Source organism: Gymnogyps californianus, chromosome 8, assembly GCF_018139145.2.
Source record: "Gymnogyps californianus isolate 813 chromosome 8, ASM1813914v2, whole genome shotgun sequence".
NCBI lineage: Eukaryota > Metazoa > Chordata > Aves > Accipitriformes > Cathartidae > Gymnogyps > Gymnogyps californianus.
The window spans coordinates 7,192,935-7,209,722 of NC_059478.1; the positions used below are offsets into that span (position 1 = coordinate 7,192,935).

The 16,788-nt window shown below is 54.5% G+C and overlaps 1 protein-coding gene across 1 annotated transcript in view; it reads left to right on the forward strand.

Moving 5' to 3' along the window:
* Positions 1 to 16,788, forward strand: part of ALDH9A1 (aldehyde dehydrogenase 9 family member A1) — a 533,528-nt gene that overhangs the window by 364,704 nt on the left and 152,036 nt on the right. The gene's annotated exons all lie outside the window — the stretch shown is intronic.

A 16,788-nucleotide genomic window follows, 5' to 3' on the forward strand; every position in this document is an offset into this window, starting at 1 on the left:
AGCGTGCCATGCTGCAGAAGAGAAGGAGGTGGGTCCCCCAGTGCAGGCAGGACCCACAGAGGCTGGTGGCAACTGCTGCATTCCCAAAGCCCTGCTGGGCAGGCAGTGAGGGATGGGCAGCAGGATCCTGGAGGCTGGATGTGGTGAGCAGATCGGGTGCTTTTGGTAACAGTCAATCCAACAGGTTTGCTGGAGGGTGAAGCTCTGTAGGATGGGTGGGTGCCCCCCTTGGGGATGTCTTTCCACTGAAGCTGCTGGTTTTATCCCGGGAGTTACTCTGGGCAGTGGCACCCCAAGCCATGGGAGAACCCGTGGGATTTTCTGCCCAGCTTTTCTGGTCCGCTTTTTGGACAACCGGTGATGGGTGGTAAGCGAGGCTTCATCCTGCTGAAACACCCTTTCAGGCAGCTGATGCTGGGAGGACACGGCTTTCGTTGAAGAGCAGGGTGAGGAGGCACCAGTTTGCCCCGGACAATGGGCTGAGCTTCGTGCCGGGGCGGTACTTTGGGCCGCCGGTTCTTCCAGCGGGCACGAGGAGGCTGAGCCAGTCCGCAGCAAGACCCTGGGTGTCGTGGGGACCGGTGTGGGTGCAGCTTGTCTGGCACCTTGTGATGGACCCTAATGCCTCTTGGCCACATCTTGTGCTCTTGCACGTCCATGCCCACCCTGCCCGTGCTGGTGCCAGCCATCTCAAGATGGGAACTGCCAGCACAGAGCAGCGTTAAGCAGGAACCATTTAAAATTAAAGCTCTGCCAGAAAAATTTCCACCCTTCTGCTGGAAAAAATAACGGTGGTTGGCTTGCAGGCCACAGCAGTGGTGTGCCCACAGCTCCGACACGCTGTCATCTTGCAGCACGGGGCCAGCAGCGTGACTCGCCTGAAGTGGAGGTGAAGCCTGCCTTTCCCTGGGGAACAAGCCCAGAAGGCTCCAAAACATCCGCTCTGAAGTTTGTGACCTTCCCCCAAATATGAAAAGTCCCAATTCAGTGGATTTTCTGTTTCTGAGCTGGTGGGATCAGAGTAGGATGCAGAAGTTGGATGAGAAACAGCACAAGCTGCTCCGTGCTTGGTTTTTATGTCTCCAGCGGTGAGACACGTTCTGCTCCTTTTGCATCTGTGCCTGGGGACGGGGACCGTGTTGCAGAGTGTGATGCGACGTGCGAGGTCTAGGGCTGCCTCCCGGCTGGGAATATGTTAAGAGCAATGAGAAGGTCGTTTCCCCGCGAGGACAGTTAAGAGGTGCTGCCCATCTTCCCCAGCCATGCACCTTCCCGCTCTCCTCCTCCTCCTCCTCCTGTGGCCTCCCCCACTGCAGCCTTTTAACCGTTTCCAGCTTATTTCATGTGAAACCGTTCCGGCAAAGCGTTTCAGGGACGCGGGACTGGGTCAGGTCTGTTCTCCGGAGCGGCAACAGTGCCGTGCCTCTGGGAATGCCACGGTGCCTCTTGGAAACCAACTGGGAACAAGCCGAAACCACCTGCTTACTGGAGCCGGCCCGTGCCGGGGCTGCCTTCCCCTGCCCTGCAACCGCTGCCCCTCCTGCCTGCACCCCCTGCCCGGGCAGGGCACTCGCTCCTCCATGGTACTTTGCAAATCGCCTCCTGGGTTCCCCGGTTGGTCCCTCCGGTTCGCGTTGGCGTAGCTGCTCGCTTGCCTTTTTCTTTGCTTTTTTTATTTTTGGGTTTTGTTTCTCCTCCCCTTCCCCCCCCCCCGCCCCCCAACCCTGAGTGTTGTGGGTTTTTTTCTTCTTCTTTTTTTAATTTTTTTCTGCCCAGAAAAACCTGACTTCGATACCAAAAAAACAAAACAAAACAAAAAAACAAAAAAAAACAAACAAAAAAACCTGCAGAAACTCAAAAAAAATAAAAACAAAAAAAACCACAAAAAAAACTCGACGATTCTTTCAGCTTTATTAACATTTTCCATTGTTTCTTGCGATTTGTGTCTCGTTCTTTGTAGTATTGATGATAACGAACATTTGATAATGAATGTTCTTGTATATTCAGATAAAGGAGAAAAAAAAAAAACCAAAAACGCAGTCGGAATTTAATAGTGTTTATAATAAAAGAATAAAAAATGACCCTCTTAGCACGCAAAATTGAACAGGGGGAAGGTCCCGTCCCTGTTCTTTCTGTGGCAACAAGCGCTTCATTCCTGTATAGTTTATAACATCAAACTACCTACATTCATCTTCTTTTTTTTTGTTTGTTTGTTTTTCCCATGGTTTGGTTTTTTTTTTCCCATTTTCTCGCATTTGTGAATTAGTTCAAGAATGCTAGAAAAGTGTAGAGTTGTGCACACTCATTTCTTCTTACACAATGTTTAAAAAGTGACGGTAATTCATTTTGTAAAACTTTAAAAAGAAAAAAAAATGGTTGGAATAGTGAGCATTAATAGGTACAGTCTAACACTTTATGTTTCTTAACGTTGAGACCCAGAAATTACCTTTTATTTTATTTTTTTGGCATTATTTGGGAGGGGAGGGGGGGCTTTGATGATGATGCTGAGTTTATTTTGACCTGTCCGAGACGCCGGCCTTGCCGCTTCCCCTGCGCTTTTGAGCTGTGACCCAAGTGATGTGAAAAGTGATGGTGGTGTTTTGGGGGGGGGGGTGGGGGTGGTGGTGCGGGGGTGGTGTCTCTTCTCTGGGGCGATCCCCACTCCTTTTGACACCCAGCCCCAGAAGATCCTTGGGTGGCTGCTCTGGGGCTGAGTGGGGGGATTACATCTCCAAGGAGGGACGTAATCCCGAGCGGTGACGGGGAGTCTGGTGCCAAGCCCCTGCGAGTCTCCGTGCCTGGGGGCAATACTGAGCTGCGTGAAAGTGATGAAAGGGCATGAATCCTCCCCAAATTGCGTAGGCAGTGGTGGGCTTCAACGCCCTTATGCTCTGCCCTGAATCCCAGCGGCACCCTTGCCCCGAGGGTTTGCTGCAAGAGCCTTGGCTTGGAGGCACCCATCAGCCCAAGCGCAGCTCTTGGCCCAAAAATGAGGGGTTCGGAGCAAGGAAGGTACCAACTTCATTTCGACCATGGACCTTGTTGAGGATGCGGTCTCATAACGTGGCCCCGAGCCGTGGCTGCACAGGGGTGCTGGGAAGGATGAGGGACAAGGGACGGGACATGGCAGCCCCCCAGCCATGGTGGGACACGGCCAAAAAGCCCCCAAATATATCCTGAAATCTCTGTGGCTGCAGGGTGGGGTTCAAGGAGAAGCACTGAGGAAGAGGCCGGTTGGCATCGCTTTAGTTTTCTTCTTAAAACAGTTTCCCTGCTCCCGCCCATCCTCCCAAAAAACTGAGCTTTTCACATCACTGAACGGTTTAGGGTTTGGGGTGTTATTTTTAATCCCAAGGTTTCCTGGAGTCCTTTTGTTTTTGTACACCTTTATTATTATTATTATTATTATTATTATTAAGATGATGTAAATCAGACATTGCCTGGGGGGTTGGTTTTGTCAGTTTGCTTTTTTTGTTCTTGCAAAGCCCTTTCTATCCCTTGTAAAGATGATCCAGTTGTTCTGAGTTGCTTTTTCTTTTCTATTACCCTCCCCCCCATCTTTTTTTTCTCTTCCTAATGGATTCCAAATATTAAAAAAAAAAGAAAAACCCTAAAAAAAAAAGAGACTCTCTGTTCCGACCTGGTTTTGAAACTTTAAGCTTTTCTGCTTCTGTAAAGAAAAAAAAAAAAGGCCTCTGTCTTTCTGATCCCAATTGAGACTTTTATGTTCTATGACGATACTAACAAGGTGTAGGTTTTACAGTTTCCTGATTTGTACTGGTAATGCATATTCCAAATAAATAGTTTCTTTTGTTGCAAAAAAAACCCAAAAAACCCTGAAACCAAACCTGGCGTATTTTTTGGGAGGAAAAAGAGGAAAGCGAGATGCCCTGGGGGTTTCCCCCATGGGGTTGCAGGGGGCAGGAAGGGTTTGGGGCGCAGTGGGGGGGGGTGAGCAAAGGCAATAGCCTGATGCTGGGGCCTGCTCCTGGGGGGGGGCGGGGCTTGGGAGGCAGAGGGATGCGATTCAGGGGTGCTGCCTGATGCACAGCATCCCCGCTGCTCCCGGCGCCTCCCCCCCCGTGCCTCAGTTTCCCTGGGCAGGGGGAGGCGAGTGCTCCTGGAGACACGGATTTGTCCATGCAAAAACCATTTTCAATCTGTCATTTTCATTGCTTGTTCATGGCTTTTTTGGACTTTTTAGTGCACTTCTTTCCAAAAAAGCTAGAATGGGGATTTTCTTTATCACACCCAGGGATGGGGCAGGGCTGGGGAGCAGGGGAAGGGTTGGTGATTTCTTCTGTTTTCCTGGGGGGTTTAGTTTAAAAAAAGAAAAATTTTGAAAAAGTTTCTGAGCAAAAAGTGATTTTAAATTTAAAAAGTAATTTGCAATTTTAAAAGTCTGTGCGTGGGATGAAAACCAGGGCAGCTCTGCCACATCCCTGGAGATGGAGGTATTAGATGAAAAAGGGGGCGGCTGGAGAGGGTGGCTGTGATTCTCCGGCTCCTGAGCTGGAGAAAGGCAGGCAGGATCCCTGCGACAAACCCCTCCAACACCCCACGGGGACCAAAGCAGAGGGAAAGAAACCCCCAGGGAGGCAGCACGGGGATGCTGGAGCTGCCGCCCCTCTCCCCCATGGATTTCTTGTCAATGATTATTCAATCTCCAGCCTGACCTTTCTCTTCTAAATAACACGGCAATATCAGCGCGGGCCAGCCTCCAGCTCCGGCTGCAAATTAACTGTATCGCTCTCCGGCAGGAGACCTGAGGAGCCCCCCGGCCGCCGTGCTGCCAGACCGCCCTAGGAATTATCTCCCTCCAACAGTGCTCTCCTAATACCAGTTTAAATATCATCTTGCTCCCAGCTGTTTAATTCTAATAAATGTTCATCCTGGCTCCAAACAGAGAAATGCTAAGTCTCACCGGGCCCCGATGAGAAAATGGCCCCAAAAAGGCAGGTGGCAGGAGGTGATGCTGGGAGGAGGTGAGGTGACGCTCTCTGGGCTGGGGGTCCTGGCACGCATCCTTTGGGTGCCGGGGTGGGTTTGAGCGTGTCGCGTCTCTCCCAGCTCAAGTCTTTCTCCCCTCCCCTGCAAAAAAGAGATGATTCTAAGGTGGGGAAAGGGCACATGCAGCCTCCCAGAGGAGGTGTTTGGGGGTGGAAGAGCCGCACTGGGTGCAGCATCCTCCCTCCCTTGCTGGCTGCTTGTGGCTGAAAGAAACCAAATCCACGTGAACCAAACTGGATTGTTTGCATTTTCCTTGCTTTCATTTCCTTCCTTCTCTCTGCATCCACACCTTTTCCTTCTGCTGGTGCTGCCCATCCTTCTCCCCCTGCCACTCGCTTATCAATGGGATTTTTTTTCCCTATTTCCCCCCATTTGGGCAGCAAAGTTCAGCCCTGGGTGAGAGCAAACTCTGAGGGCAGGCTCCTGCACTTTTTCCATTTCACATTATAATATTTTAGGCCAAGAAGTGGAAAAAAAGACATGGAATGCACCAGGCTCCGCAGATGCCCACGGCAGAAGCTGCAAAAGGCTTTCGGTGAGCAGAAACCCATGGCTCAGTGATGTGCCGATGCCCCGGGACATGCCAGGTCCCTCCCAAGCTCCCTGGGGCACATCCTGACCTGTGCAGTGCCTCTTGCAGCTTTTTCTCCCCATAGGCAGCTGCCGGCATCTCCCCGGCCCCTGCCTGCCAGGCTGGGGTCCCCCCCCCTGCCCCGGCTCTCCCTGCCTGCTCTCACCCATCCCCATGCCAGGAGCTCCAGCCAAGAGCCACCACCATCACCGGGGCAAACTGCCGGCATGCGAGGGCTGGCGAAGCACACCCCAGTTATTAATAATCCTTCCAAACTAACCGAGGGGTTGGGAGGCATTAAAGTTATAGTTTACAGTAAAGCCCCCGTCCGTTTGCTGGAGAGCTTAATATATGGCAGGAAGTTTCGCCTATAAAAGGCGAGGGTTATGTTTTTCTCCAGTTCACCGAGAGTCTATAACTTACGACCTCCATAAATGTGAGTGGGTCTCGCAAGTCAGCCCATCAGTCTTTGGAGTAATTCTGCTTTGTAGTAAAATATTTTACTGTGCCTTGGATGCAGGCAGCGCCCTCCCCGCCGGGTGGGCAGGGGGATGGTGGCCGTCCCCGGGTCCCTCCGCTGCTGGTACGATGGGGGTGGCGTGGAGGGGTGATGCTGCCCATCCTTTGGGCATGACGGGTGTAGGAGCCTAGAAAATAAAATAAAACAAAATAGAATAAAATAAAACAAAATTAAAATAAAATGAAGTAGAATAAAATAAATAAAATAAAAATTACCCTGCCTGCGGGCATGAGCTATTGGGAATGTGTGCTACACCTTTTAATTATTGCTAATGAGGTAGAGTTTTAATAGCTTTATAGGGGAATTGCGGCGTCCTTCTGCGCGCTGGCTGTTCAAGGTGCCGATGCAGCAGTGCTGCTCCGGGGGCTGCGCGGGAAGGGGGAGCCCAGGGACAGTGGTGCGGGGGTGCTCGGTGCTGGGAGAGGAGGAGGATGGTGAGGAAGGAGCCCAGCAGAGGGGGCGGATGGATGGGCACTGGCTCAGCACAGCCGTGGGCGATGATGGCACGGATGCAGGGCTGGACCAAGACCAAGCGGAAGAAATACATATGAAAAAGCAAAAAAAAAAGAGGAATGCCATCACCTCCTTGCCAGATGTCCCATCCTTTGGGCCACCAAAACGCTTCCTTCGCCCCCAAAATCAACCCCATTTGCCTGCAGCCATCGCTGGCCCCAGGGCAGGGCAGCTGAGAGGCGCTGGGAGAGCCCAGCTAATTAAAACTGCAAATGAACGACAGGGCCGCATGGCTGCTGTCGCCTTCTGAAGGTGCAAATTACAAGAGGGGTTTATCGGCAGCTTCTCATTCGGAGGCGAGTCCCCGTCCCCCCGCGGCCACCGGCCTCGCAGGACGGGCAGCCCCTGCCTGCACCGCTGCAGCTGCCCGGCAGCTGGAGGAGGTTTTGTCTTTCCTCTGCTTGCAGTAACCTCCAGGGCAGGGAAAAGGTGATAGAAGAAAGGACAGGAGAAAATAAAGATGATTTAAAAAAAAAACCAACAAAAAACGTTTCCCTGATTTTGGGGGGTTTTTGTTTCCTTTGTTTTCTTCCCAGCTCTTTGTGGGAAAATGATTCTTCAAAATGAAAAGAGAAAAGAAACATCATCAGAGGCAAATACTAAAACAAATTACATAGGGACTAAAGTAGCCCAGTCTCCCCCGCCAGCGGCACTGGACACGCTTGAGCCCAGACCACAAATACTGCTCCGCCCATCACTACACGGCTTGGTGGCATTGTCCCGAAATATTCAATATATGCTTGGAAACACTGCCCTAGCTTGACCCGTAAAATCCAAGCTGCAATGCAACCAGCATGGAGAAGAAACCGAGGCCGGTGGCTTTGGGGTGACCCACACAGGCTATGATGTCCAGAGCAAGACCCCGAGCGAAGCTGGTCTCCCCCGACCCTTCCCGAAACGCGTGGGTTTTGCCCAATTCTCCTGGTTTTCGGGGCGATTTGGAAGCGGTAGGCGGCGATGGCAGGGACTGCTGCAGCGTTTGCCGAGGGCCGCGCCAGCAATTCTCCCACTCGCTGACTCAGCTCCAGCGTGGCTCCCTCATCCTGCTGCTAATTAGGCTCCAGCCTCTCATCTTGTTAATAAGCTTCCAGTTCATTTGCATACAAAAAAAAAAAAAAAACAGAGAGAGAGAGAGAGAAAGCAAGCAGCTCGTTTTACCTTCAACATGTGGCTAATGCTTATTAAAATATTTAACCTTTTATTACGGCACAGAAGCAACTGTTCAGGCTGGCCCGGCGCAGGCAGGTGCAGGCAGTACGGCACTTCTCCTGCCCGCCAGCCTCTCCAGGTCCCAGGGCAGGAAGGTCCCCGCCAGTGCCTGCTGGTGCACAGCTAATGCAAGCCCCCGGGGCGACGGGACAATGCTGCAAAACACAGGGGATTTCGGCTCCTGAAATCTATGTCCATGGTTTGCAGCATTTCCAGATCCTGACTGGGGCATTAAGTGGGTAAATCCCATTGAGCTGCCTCAAAACTCGTCCTTTGGGCCATGTGTAGCCATTGCACATAACGCCTTTCCCAGCTAAGCAAAAAGGGCTGTGCTAGTGAGACCCTGCTCCTATCCAGACCCCTCTCCTATTGAGACCCCCCTCTCCTATCGAGACCCTTCTCCTATCAAGACCCTCTCTCCTAACCAGACCCCCTCTCCTATCGAGATCTCCTCTTCTACCAAGACCCCTCCTCTCCTATCGAGACCCCTTCTCCTATCCAGACCCCTCTCCTATCAAGACCCCCCCTCCTATCAAGACCCCTCTCCTATTGAGACCCCTCTCCTAGCAAGACCCCCTCTCCAGGGGCTGCATTTCAGCAGCAGCCCCCCCGGGTGCTGGGCACTCACACCCAGGCAGCCCCATGAAAGGGAGCAACACCACCGGGACGGAGCCCAGCGTCGCAGGCGCGAGCAGGAGTGAAGGTGAAGCTGCCACCCCTGCTGTGGCCACGCAGGTTATTTGCTGACAATTAATTAACCCGGGACTAAGAGGTTTGCGAGGGCAGCGGGGAGCGCTGCCTGGAGCCCAGCCAGCGCGGGGCTGGCGCTGGGACGGAGGGCTCCCAGCCGCTGCCGCCGCTGCCAGCTGCCCGGTGCCGAGCGGGGGTCTCCGAGAAATCACCTCTGCTTCCAGCGTGGCTGGGCTTGTGGAAAAGTCTGCTGTGCAAAAGGGCTGGCAGCTACACAGCTGTGACCTCTGTCTGAAACAGAAGACATAAATATAATCATTTAGATAATGTATTTACGTACATACATGTGTATGTGTATAGGTAGAAGTGTCTCGGTAGTGTGCTAGCTCCCAGGACCTACAATCCCCCTGGGATCTGTAATCCCGGTGAGCCCGAGCAATGCGTTTCATGGTTGGAAATACAGGAGGGGACGGTAGTGCAAATTGGAGGTGCTGCCACCGCAGAGCTCCTCTGGGCGCAGAGCCATCCTGCAGCAGGTTCAACAGCCGCCATGGCCAGTGCCATCAGTGCTGGGGCATTGATGACATGCCGTGTGGCACCTTGCTGCCCTGCCTTTGCTGCCGGCAGTGTCACCCCTCAGAGGCCAGGCTCACTCCTGCATGGTGCATGTCACGATAGCGTCAGTGCTCTGCAATGCTGCTGGTGGTGCAGCCTGGTGCAGAGGAGCGTGGGGACAAGCCCTGCTGCAGCTGCCGGATGAGGGATTTCATGGAAGGGATGCGGTGGGCTTGGGAAGGCTGCGGCTGAGCGTTTTTGCTCATGTGCTGGAGGAAACAGGGAGGGACCGACATAATCTGCAGCCACTTAAACCTCGGACTGGTTCCTCCATCCCTTTGATTACAGGCAGTGGCAGCGGCCGAGGAGTTTGCAGGACGCCGGGGCTTCGTGCTCGCTGCAGGGCACTTGGGAGGCAATGGCCCCACGTGTCCCAGGGGTGCAGCCGCCATCTCGCTCTGGATAGCCACGATGCTCCTCTGATGCTTCATATGGAGCTTGGGCGCACAACGTGCTTTTGGAGCTCCTCCCCACCAGCTGAGCGGTGTCAGACATCGTGGTCGGATGGATCCCTCTGGGGTCACCCACCGTTTGGTGGCACTTCCCCGCGTGGGGCAATCCAGCCATGCTATCCCTACCCACCCACCCGCATTTGTACCCATGTCTCAAGACCTGTTTTGCTCCCAATCAGAGGAAAAGGTGTTCGAGGAACCTCCCCGGCTCACTGTGAAGCAAAGTTAATTAAGCTCTTTTTGGCATATTAGTGGAGACAGCCTTATTAGAGATATTTGGCACTAATGATATGCATGTACTCCACTCCCATGGAAAACTGCATTTAAATAAATGGATATACAGTTCAGCTGCTACCATGTCTTTAACCAGCACTTCTCTCACGTCATACAAACTTAATTGGCTCTGAAGTCCAGCTTGTTTTTTGCTTTTTGACATTTGCTGACAACCCACTCCCCGCCTTCATTTAGCCCTGGCCACTTGCTCCTCTCCAGCTCTCTGTGGGGAGCTGAACATGGGGATGATTCCCCTGCTCTTGCACACACACCCCAACACCTCCCCAAGGTGAATTTGGGCCAGAGACCAGCAACCCAGCTGGGCAGTCATTTCTGCTTCTCTGCAGGTGGTTTCTCACCACGGCACAGAGATGCCCTTGACTACCTTTGCTCCTGGGGCAAGAGGCAGCACAAGGACATCACGACGAGAGCTCCTTGGGTCCGGGTGTCCCAGAGCTGTGCTGGGACCGTGCCGGCGTGTCAGGCTCCGGGGATACAGCCAGCAGACCCTGACCCCTGGCCTCGGGGCTAAAGCCCCAGCTCGCTCGCCCAGGTCTTTGGAGCTGTCGCCTTAGCCTTCATCCCTAGTTATTATACGCAGGTTCCTTGCTAAGCTCTGGCTGCCAGGGATGGGCTGGAAAATGATGCTTTGCAGAGATGTATCCGAACTCCAACATTAGACTGGGTACTGGCACCTCGCAGCAGCTAAGCGCTGACAACAACATCGCCTCTGCCTCCTTTCAGAAACCTGAAAGCTTGACGTGCGCTGGAAGGGAAAAAAAAACCACCCGGGCCAGGGGCTGGCGAGGAGGTTTTGAAGCTGATCGTGGCTGAAGGCTTGTGGGGAGCATCCCGGGAGGCTCCTGCTGCGCCAGGCCAGGTGGAGGGGTGCCCACGGGCATACCTGTCTGGGGCGATCAGGGCTTCGGCCTGTCTGCTGCGTGTCCTCTGAAGGTCATCAGGGCTGTCCCTGTCCTCGGGCTCTCTCCCGGCTGTGCAGACGCTGCCTTTTGTTGGGAGGTAATAGCTGGTGTGTGACTGCAGCAATAACTCTTCCTCCCTCGCCGCGCTTCTCGGCGGGATGGCTGCGGCCAGGGCTGCTTCTCTGGCAGGCTGATCCGTGTGCCCCAGCAGCGTGGCCGTCTCGCCTGGCTTTCTCCAAGCCATTCCTGCTGATGGAGGGCAGGGAGATGCTGCCCCATCCTGCCGGAGTGGCGGTGTGGGGAGAGATGCTGCACCCAGCAGCTGGAAACGGGAGTGCCGAGCTAAATGCAAACTGGGACCATGCTGACGCTGCTGCGAAGCGGAGGAGCAGCCTGTGTCCTGCTGCAGCCCCTGGGGACGAGGGCATTAGGAAAGGGCACCTTGCACCGTGCCACTCTCGATGCAGCACAGCCTGCAAACGTGCGTGCTGGGGCCCGTGCTGTTGGCGGCATCTGAAAAAGCAACCCCACCACGCTGTACCACTTAACCTCTTACATTGGTGAGATGGGGTCTCATCCAGGTCTTCCCTTCAACGCCTGGTAGATGCCAACCAGCCCAGGCACAGCGACATCCCGGCCAGGGTGCAGGAGGGTACGGGTGCCCAAAGGGGCGAGTCGGTGTCCCCGTGGCTGTCACAGGAGCTGTGCATCCGAGACCCACCTTCACGTCCTGGTTTATGACACCTGGGTTACCTCCCTTCGGCACGGGGCACAGCAGAGACCAGCTAACACTTGTCCAACAACACCATCAGCGTGAGCCCTCCTGACCCGTGCCAGCGTGAAGCTTCAAAGCCAAAGGAAACCTTTTCCAGGCGTCCTGAGAGGGGCAAGCGCTCTCAGCTCGGGCACTGCCTGCACCATCCCTGATGTGGCAGGATGATTTTCTGGCCACAAAGCCCCATGGGCACTGCCACCACCCAGCGCCACGGGCACTGCCTACGCCAGGCACCTGCATCTCCAGCAGTGGCCCCGACCCTTGGCAGCAGGACGGCCCCTCTCCCTGCCCTTTGATCCCCCCGCCGCTGACAGCTTCCCCGAGGATGTTTTGTTGGTGGTGTCACCCTTGACCATTAGCTCTTCACGCATGACTATAACGTGACATCTCTGATGCGGTGCCGCCAGCAGCCGGTGACTTCAGGGAGCAATTAAAGCCGAATGAGTCACTGCGGGCGAGAGCATCTTTGACCTCACATCTCCATCGCCCACCCGGCCCCAGCCTCACACCACCTCCTCTCCCCAAACTGCCCCAAAATGCTTTTTCCCCACCTCTTGGGTTGAGGTAGCCAGAGGGAAGGGCTGTAGGATGGGCAAGATGGATTCAGTGGGTCAGGAGCCAGGTCCAGCACCAGCACAAGGTGATCCATCCCAGGGTACGGGGTTTCGGGGGCATCCCAGCTCTGTCTTGGGGAGCATCCCATCCTGGTGGCCTTGATCGAGATCTTCCCTGCTGCTGCTCACGTGCCGTCATTATTTTAAGAACAGGGAGGCCAAGGCGGTGGGTTTTTTATGCGATTAGCTGCTGAGATGAACGTTAATTAGTTTTCAATTTCCATAAAGTACCCCACTGACAGAAAGATTAGTTAAACCTGCTCACGGCTGCAGAGGATCACTCAGAAATTGGGAAGGGGCGGAGGAGGGGAGAGGGGGCAGGTAACGGGGGGAGGATGGAAAAGGGGGACTGAACCGCATCGCTGAGCCTTGCAGGGAGGGGAAAGACAGCGGGACTCCGCCAGCCGCCCATGTGCAATGTGAGGGATATAAATATGTGATGAGAGGAGGGGAAAAATAAAATCCAGGGATATTTCTGGGGCCAGACCCTACAGAAAAGGTGTGTTGCTCTGCCAGGTCTCTGCTGACCCCCCCACCTTGTCCCTTGAGCCGGGAGGGGAGGCTAAACCACCTCACCCGGCCATAGCACCCACAGCAAACACAGCCCCCAAGCTCTGGGGACGGGGCGGTCGTGTTTTGATGATTTTGTGCATTTTCCCCTCTTCCTAAAACCCTCTCCGAAGTAACACCTCCCCCCGTGTGAGCCGGTGCAACCCGGGGGTGCTGCGGATCCGCCACGTGACGGCCGTGGAAGCGAATTGCAAATGACATTTCATTAACGGCTTGAATAAAGCTGTTTTCCCTCTTTTCCGCTATGCCCAAAAGCGACGGTAATCTTTTGCGCAAAGTGCTCTTCAAACCCCAAACCAACCCAACCGAGCTGGGGGGGCTCTTCTGGGAGGGGATTTGCCCCCTGTGTCCTCTCCCCATCAGTGCCTAGCTTTCAGGATGGAGCGATGCTCCTTGCAAAGGGGAGGAAAATAGTGGGTGAAAAGGGGCAGATGCCCAAGGAGGGGTGTCCGTGCCCCGGAGCAGGGCAGGAGGATGTCCAAATGTTTTTGGGGCAGGTTTGGGCTCCCAAAAGGGAGGGAGAGTAGCTCACCTTGGGAAAAGGTGTTTAATGCTTGGGGCAGCCCCGCAAAGCACGGCGGAGGAGCAGCCACATGCTCCCGGGTTGCACGCCTGGGATGTTCAGCACATGTTTGATGCCGGAGCCTGAGCGCAGCGGAGTGGGGACGTTGGGGCATCAGCAAACCCAGCCAGGACCACAGCATCCCTCTTCCCTGCTGCCGGAGAGGAGAGGAGAGAGCTCGATAGGAAGCAGCAAACGCCAGTGGTTCCCAGGCTGCGGATCCCAGGCTGCATGGCCCTTTGCCGGGGCTGTGCCCGGCCAGCCGGTGGGTGTTGGGTGGTGGGAATGAGGGATGGGGCCGCTGTGCCCTTGGAGAGCGCGGCACGCAGCTGGGCACCGTGCGGCGTCCCCGCTGCGGCCCCTTCCAAAGCCAGCTGAGACCCCGGGCGCCTGCTCGGCACGCTGCGGCGGGGGGAGCGCTCCCCCAGCCAGCATCCCACGGCGCTCACCCAAGGCACCCCCCAAACACCCACGATGGGGGTCCCTAAAACCACGAGTGTGATTTTCCTCCCACGCAGCTGCAGGGACCCCACTCTGCGACCCACGAGGCCAGGCGGGGGCCGGGGCCCCTGTCATGGTGAGCGGCTCCTGTCCCTGCTCCCGCCTTTGACGTTATTCGGCTGGACAGAGGGATGTCTGGGCGAATCATTTTCAACGCTCTTCCATATTCATAATGGGCTAAATATAGGGGAGCAAAGAGGGACCTGGCAGGCAAAGCCCTCCCCGTGGTCAGAGCCGATGACTTCTCCGCCGAGATGAAATGCCGGCGTCAGCCCCGCCGTGGCCCCGGGGGGCACGGGGAACCGTACCCCGCCAGCCCCCCGACCAAGAAGCAGTTGTTCAGGGTTTTTTTTTTAGCTCCCAGTGGCCAAATTCAAAATCGTGTTTTCAGCCAGTCGAGGGAGTCGGCAGAGCAGCCCCGGAGGGGGGCTGCCGGCCCTGGCACCCCCCGCCCTCCCCCCGGTCCTCTTCTTCATTAAGCGAGAAGGTTAATGATTTCAATTAGGGAGAAGGCAAGCAGCTAAATGAGTATAAATAAAGCTTTTTCTGAGCCGTGGCAGGGAATGGGCAGGATGGGTGTGGGGGGAGCGGGGGCTCGTGTGACCGGTGTGGGGCTCCCACGGGAAAATACCCACGGCAGGAGAAAGCGCCGCCCGTCCCGCCAAGCCAGGCCCTTCGCAGGCCCCGGTCTGATGTGCTTACAAAAAGTACTAATAAAGTGATGACTTTTACCCCAACGCCTCCCTTCCTGCCGTTCCCTGAGGAATAAAGTCTCCATCAGTGGGACCTTGGCTTTCCTCCAGCCCCGGCAGAGCCCCAGTTGCTCACTGGCACCAGCGGTCCCGAGCCGTGCCTGTGGCCAAAGCCATCCTCGACTTGATTCATGCTGAGAAAAAATACTGTGGAAAGTTAAAACCAGCCCCACGTTATGGAAAAAAGTACCGGCTCCCTGCAGTTTCACAGGGCCCTCGCAGCTCTAGCAAAACTGGCACTTACTGTACGCAGAAAAGACTATGAATAATATTGAGCCCGGCAAATAGTATTTGCGGTATTATGGATAACTTCTAAATAAAGTTGATTCGCCGGTAAATCTGCTGGTCTCCCTCACCAAGGTGTCCCTGCCTGTTTGCGGCGAGGCGTGGAAAGGCGAGCCCTGGGCAGAGCATCCCGGGGGAGTTCCCACAGCGGGAGTCCTGGGGGCTGCCCCTCCTTGTCCCCACCGTGTTAAACACCGCCATCGGTTTTCTGGTTCGACGGCAGCTCTCATGCCGGGGTTTTTTTGGCAGGTACCCGCAAGCCTGTGACATCTGTTCGGTGCGATGGCTCCTGGGGACAGAGGGAAACGCCAGGCTGCAGCAAAGGTGTGTGGCTAAGTCCTAGGTAAGAGTCACGCACAGGGGTGCAATCGTGGGAAGCAGGTTTAATTTCTTGTCCTGCTGCGAGTTTGCAATTCAGTGTGAGACGAAGCGAGAAAAAAAAGTGAGGGGGTTTCTGTTCTGGGGTTTGAATTAACATATTTTGGGGCATCTGGAGTTCTAATAGCAAAGTGTGTCCCTTCCAGCACAAATAGATCAGCTCCTGTACTAGGCTGGCTTAGCAGAAACTCAGAGCTTATGCTTAATACGAGCAGTTTCACTGAATGCAAAGCAAGAAAGGTACAGGAGGTTGTATGTGCGTGTGTGTGTGGCTCCTTCATGCCACAGCACAGAAACACAGGCACAAATGCCCAAACCTGCTAGAAACAGCCCGTCAGTCCCTTGAGAGGTTCGGTGCAGGTAGGTCTGCTGGTGTCCCCAGGGACCCCGGAGCATCTCTGCCTTCTTTAACCCAACCCGCACTCACAAGCAGTGGATGGCTCCTGGTTTAGAGGTGGGGAAAACCCCGGATTCAGCTCACCAGCGGGGATGGGAATGGGCTGTCAGGCTGGCATCAGCTGCCGAGGCATTTGCAGGGCCGTGGGATGGCAGCGGCAGGAGGACGGTGGTGCTGCCCGGCTGCTGCGCTGACAAGTCGTGCCCTCGGCGTCCTCCAGCACATTTTCCCCTTGTGAGAAACTCAGCAATATCTTTTCCCTGAAAAAAAATGTATTCTGTGACTCATGGAAAAGGTAAGATAAAGTACAGCCCCCACACTTGAATAGATATGTGGCTATTTTAATAGATGAGGCAATAAATAAACCTGGTAGAGATTTTTCAAGTTTTCATTCATTTTTGATGGAGAGAAATTATTCCTTTTCCTCCATAAATATAAAAAAGTTCTCACTAGGGAGCTGGGAGCTCCCAGCACAATTTCCAGGTCCCCCAGCTTCATGCCATGGCACCCAAAGCACCTTTTAAAGGCCCAGCTCCGGGAACTGAGGGCTTAGGTGAGAATACCTTGCATTAGAAATTAACCACGACAAAGTTTCCAGCTGTCTGGTGGAAGAAGAAAGCCAAGCACCCTAAAAGCCCCAACCCTGGGAGGATTTATTTCAATAAGGTTGATTCATTTACAGCATGTAGTCTTTAAAAATAAACGTTTTATGCCGATCCCGTGATTTCAGAAAGGCTGAGCTCGGCAGCATGGGGTGGCCGTGCCTGTCTCCTCTTTTAACTGTCAAACACGGAGACATCTCGAGAGGCTCAGGGAAAGCAGCTCTCTTCTCCGCTGTGCTGCCAGCAAGAACCTTCTCTGTGCCGGCTGCGGCACGGCAGAGTCCCGAGACTCAGCCCTGGACCTCCAAAATGCCTTTCAGTTCACCTTTGAGATACATTTAGTAACTCGCCTTAATATTGATGCCCTCCATATACATCGCCGCGGAAGGACTCTCGGCCTTGGCCAGCGTAATTATATGTTCAATATTAACGGTCTTCATCCGTCAAAGCTCGCCGGCATGTGCCCGTCCTCATCCCACGGGGCTGGGCGAGCGCTCCACCCTCCCCAAAAGCCGCCCGCCAGCCCTCGGTAGACCCTCTGGAGAAGAAGCCAAGGATGGTTTTGAGATCATCTTC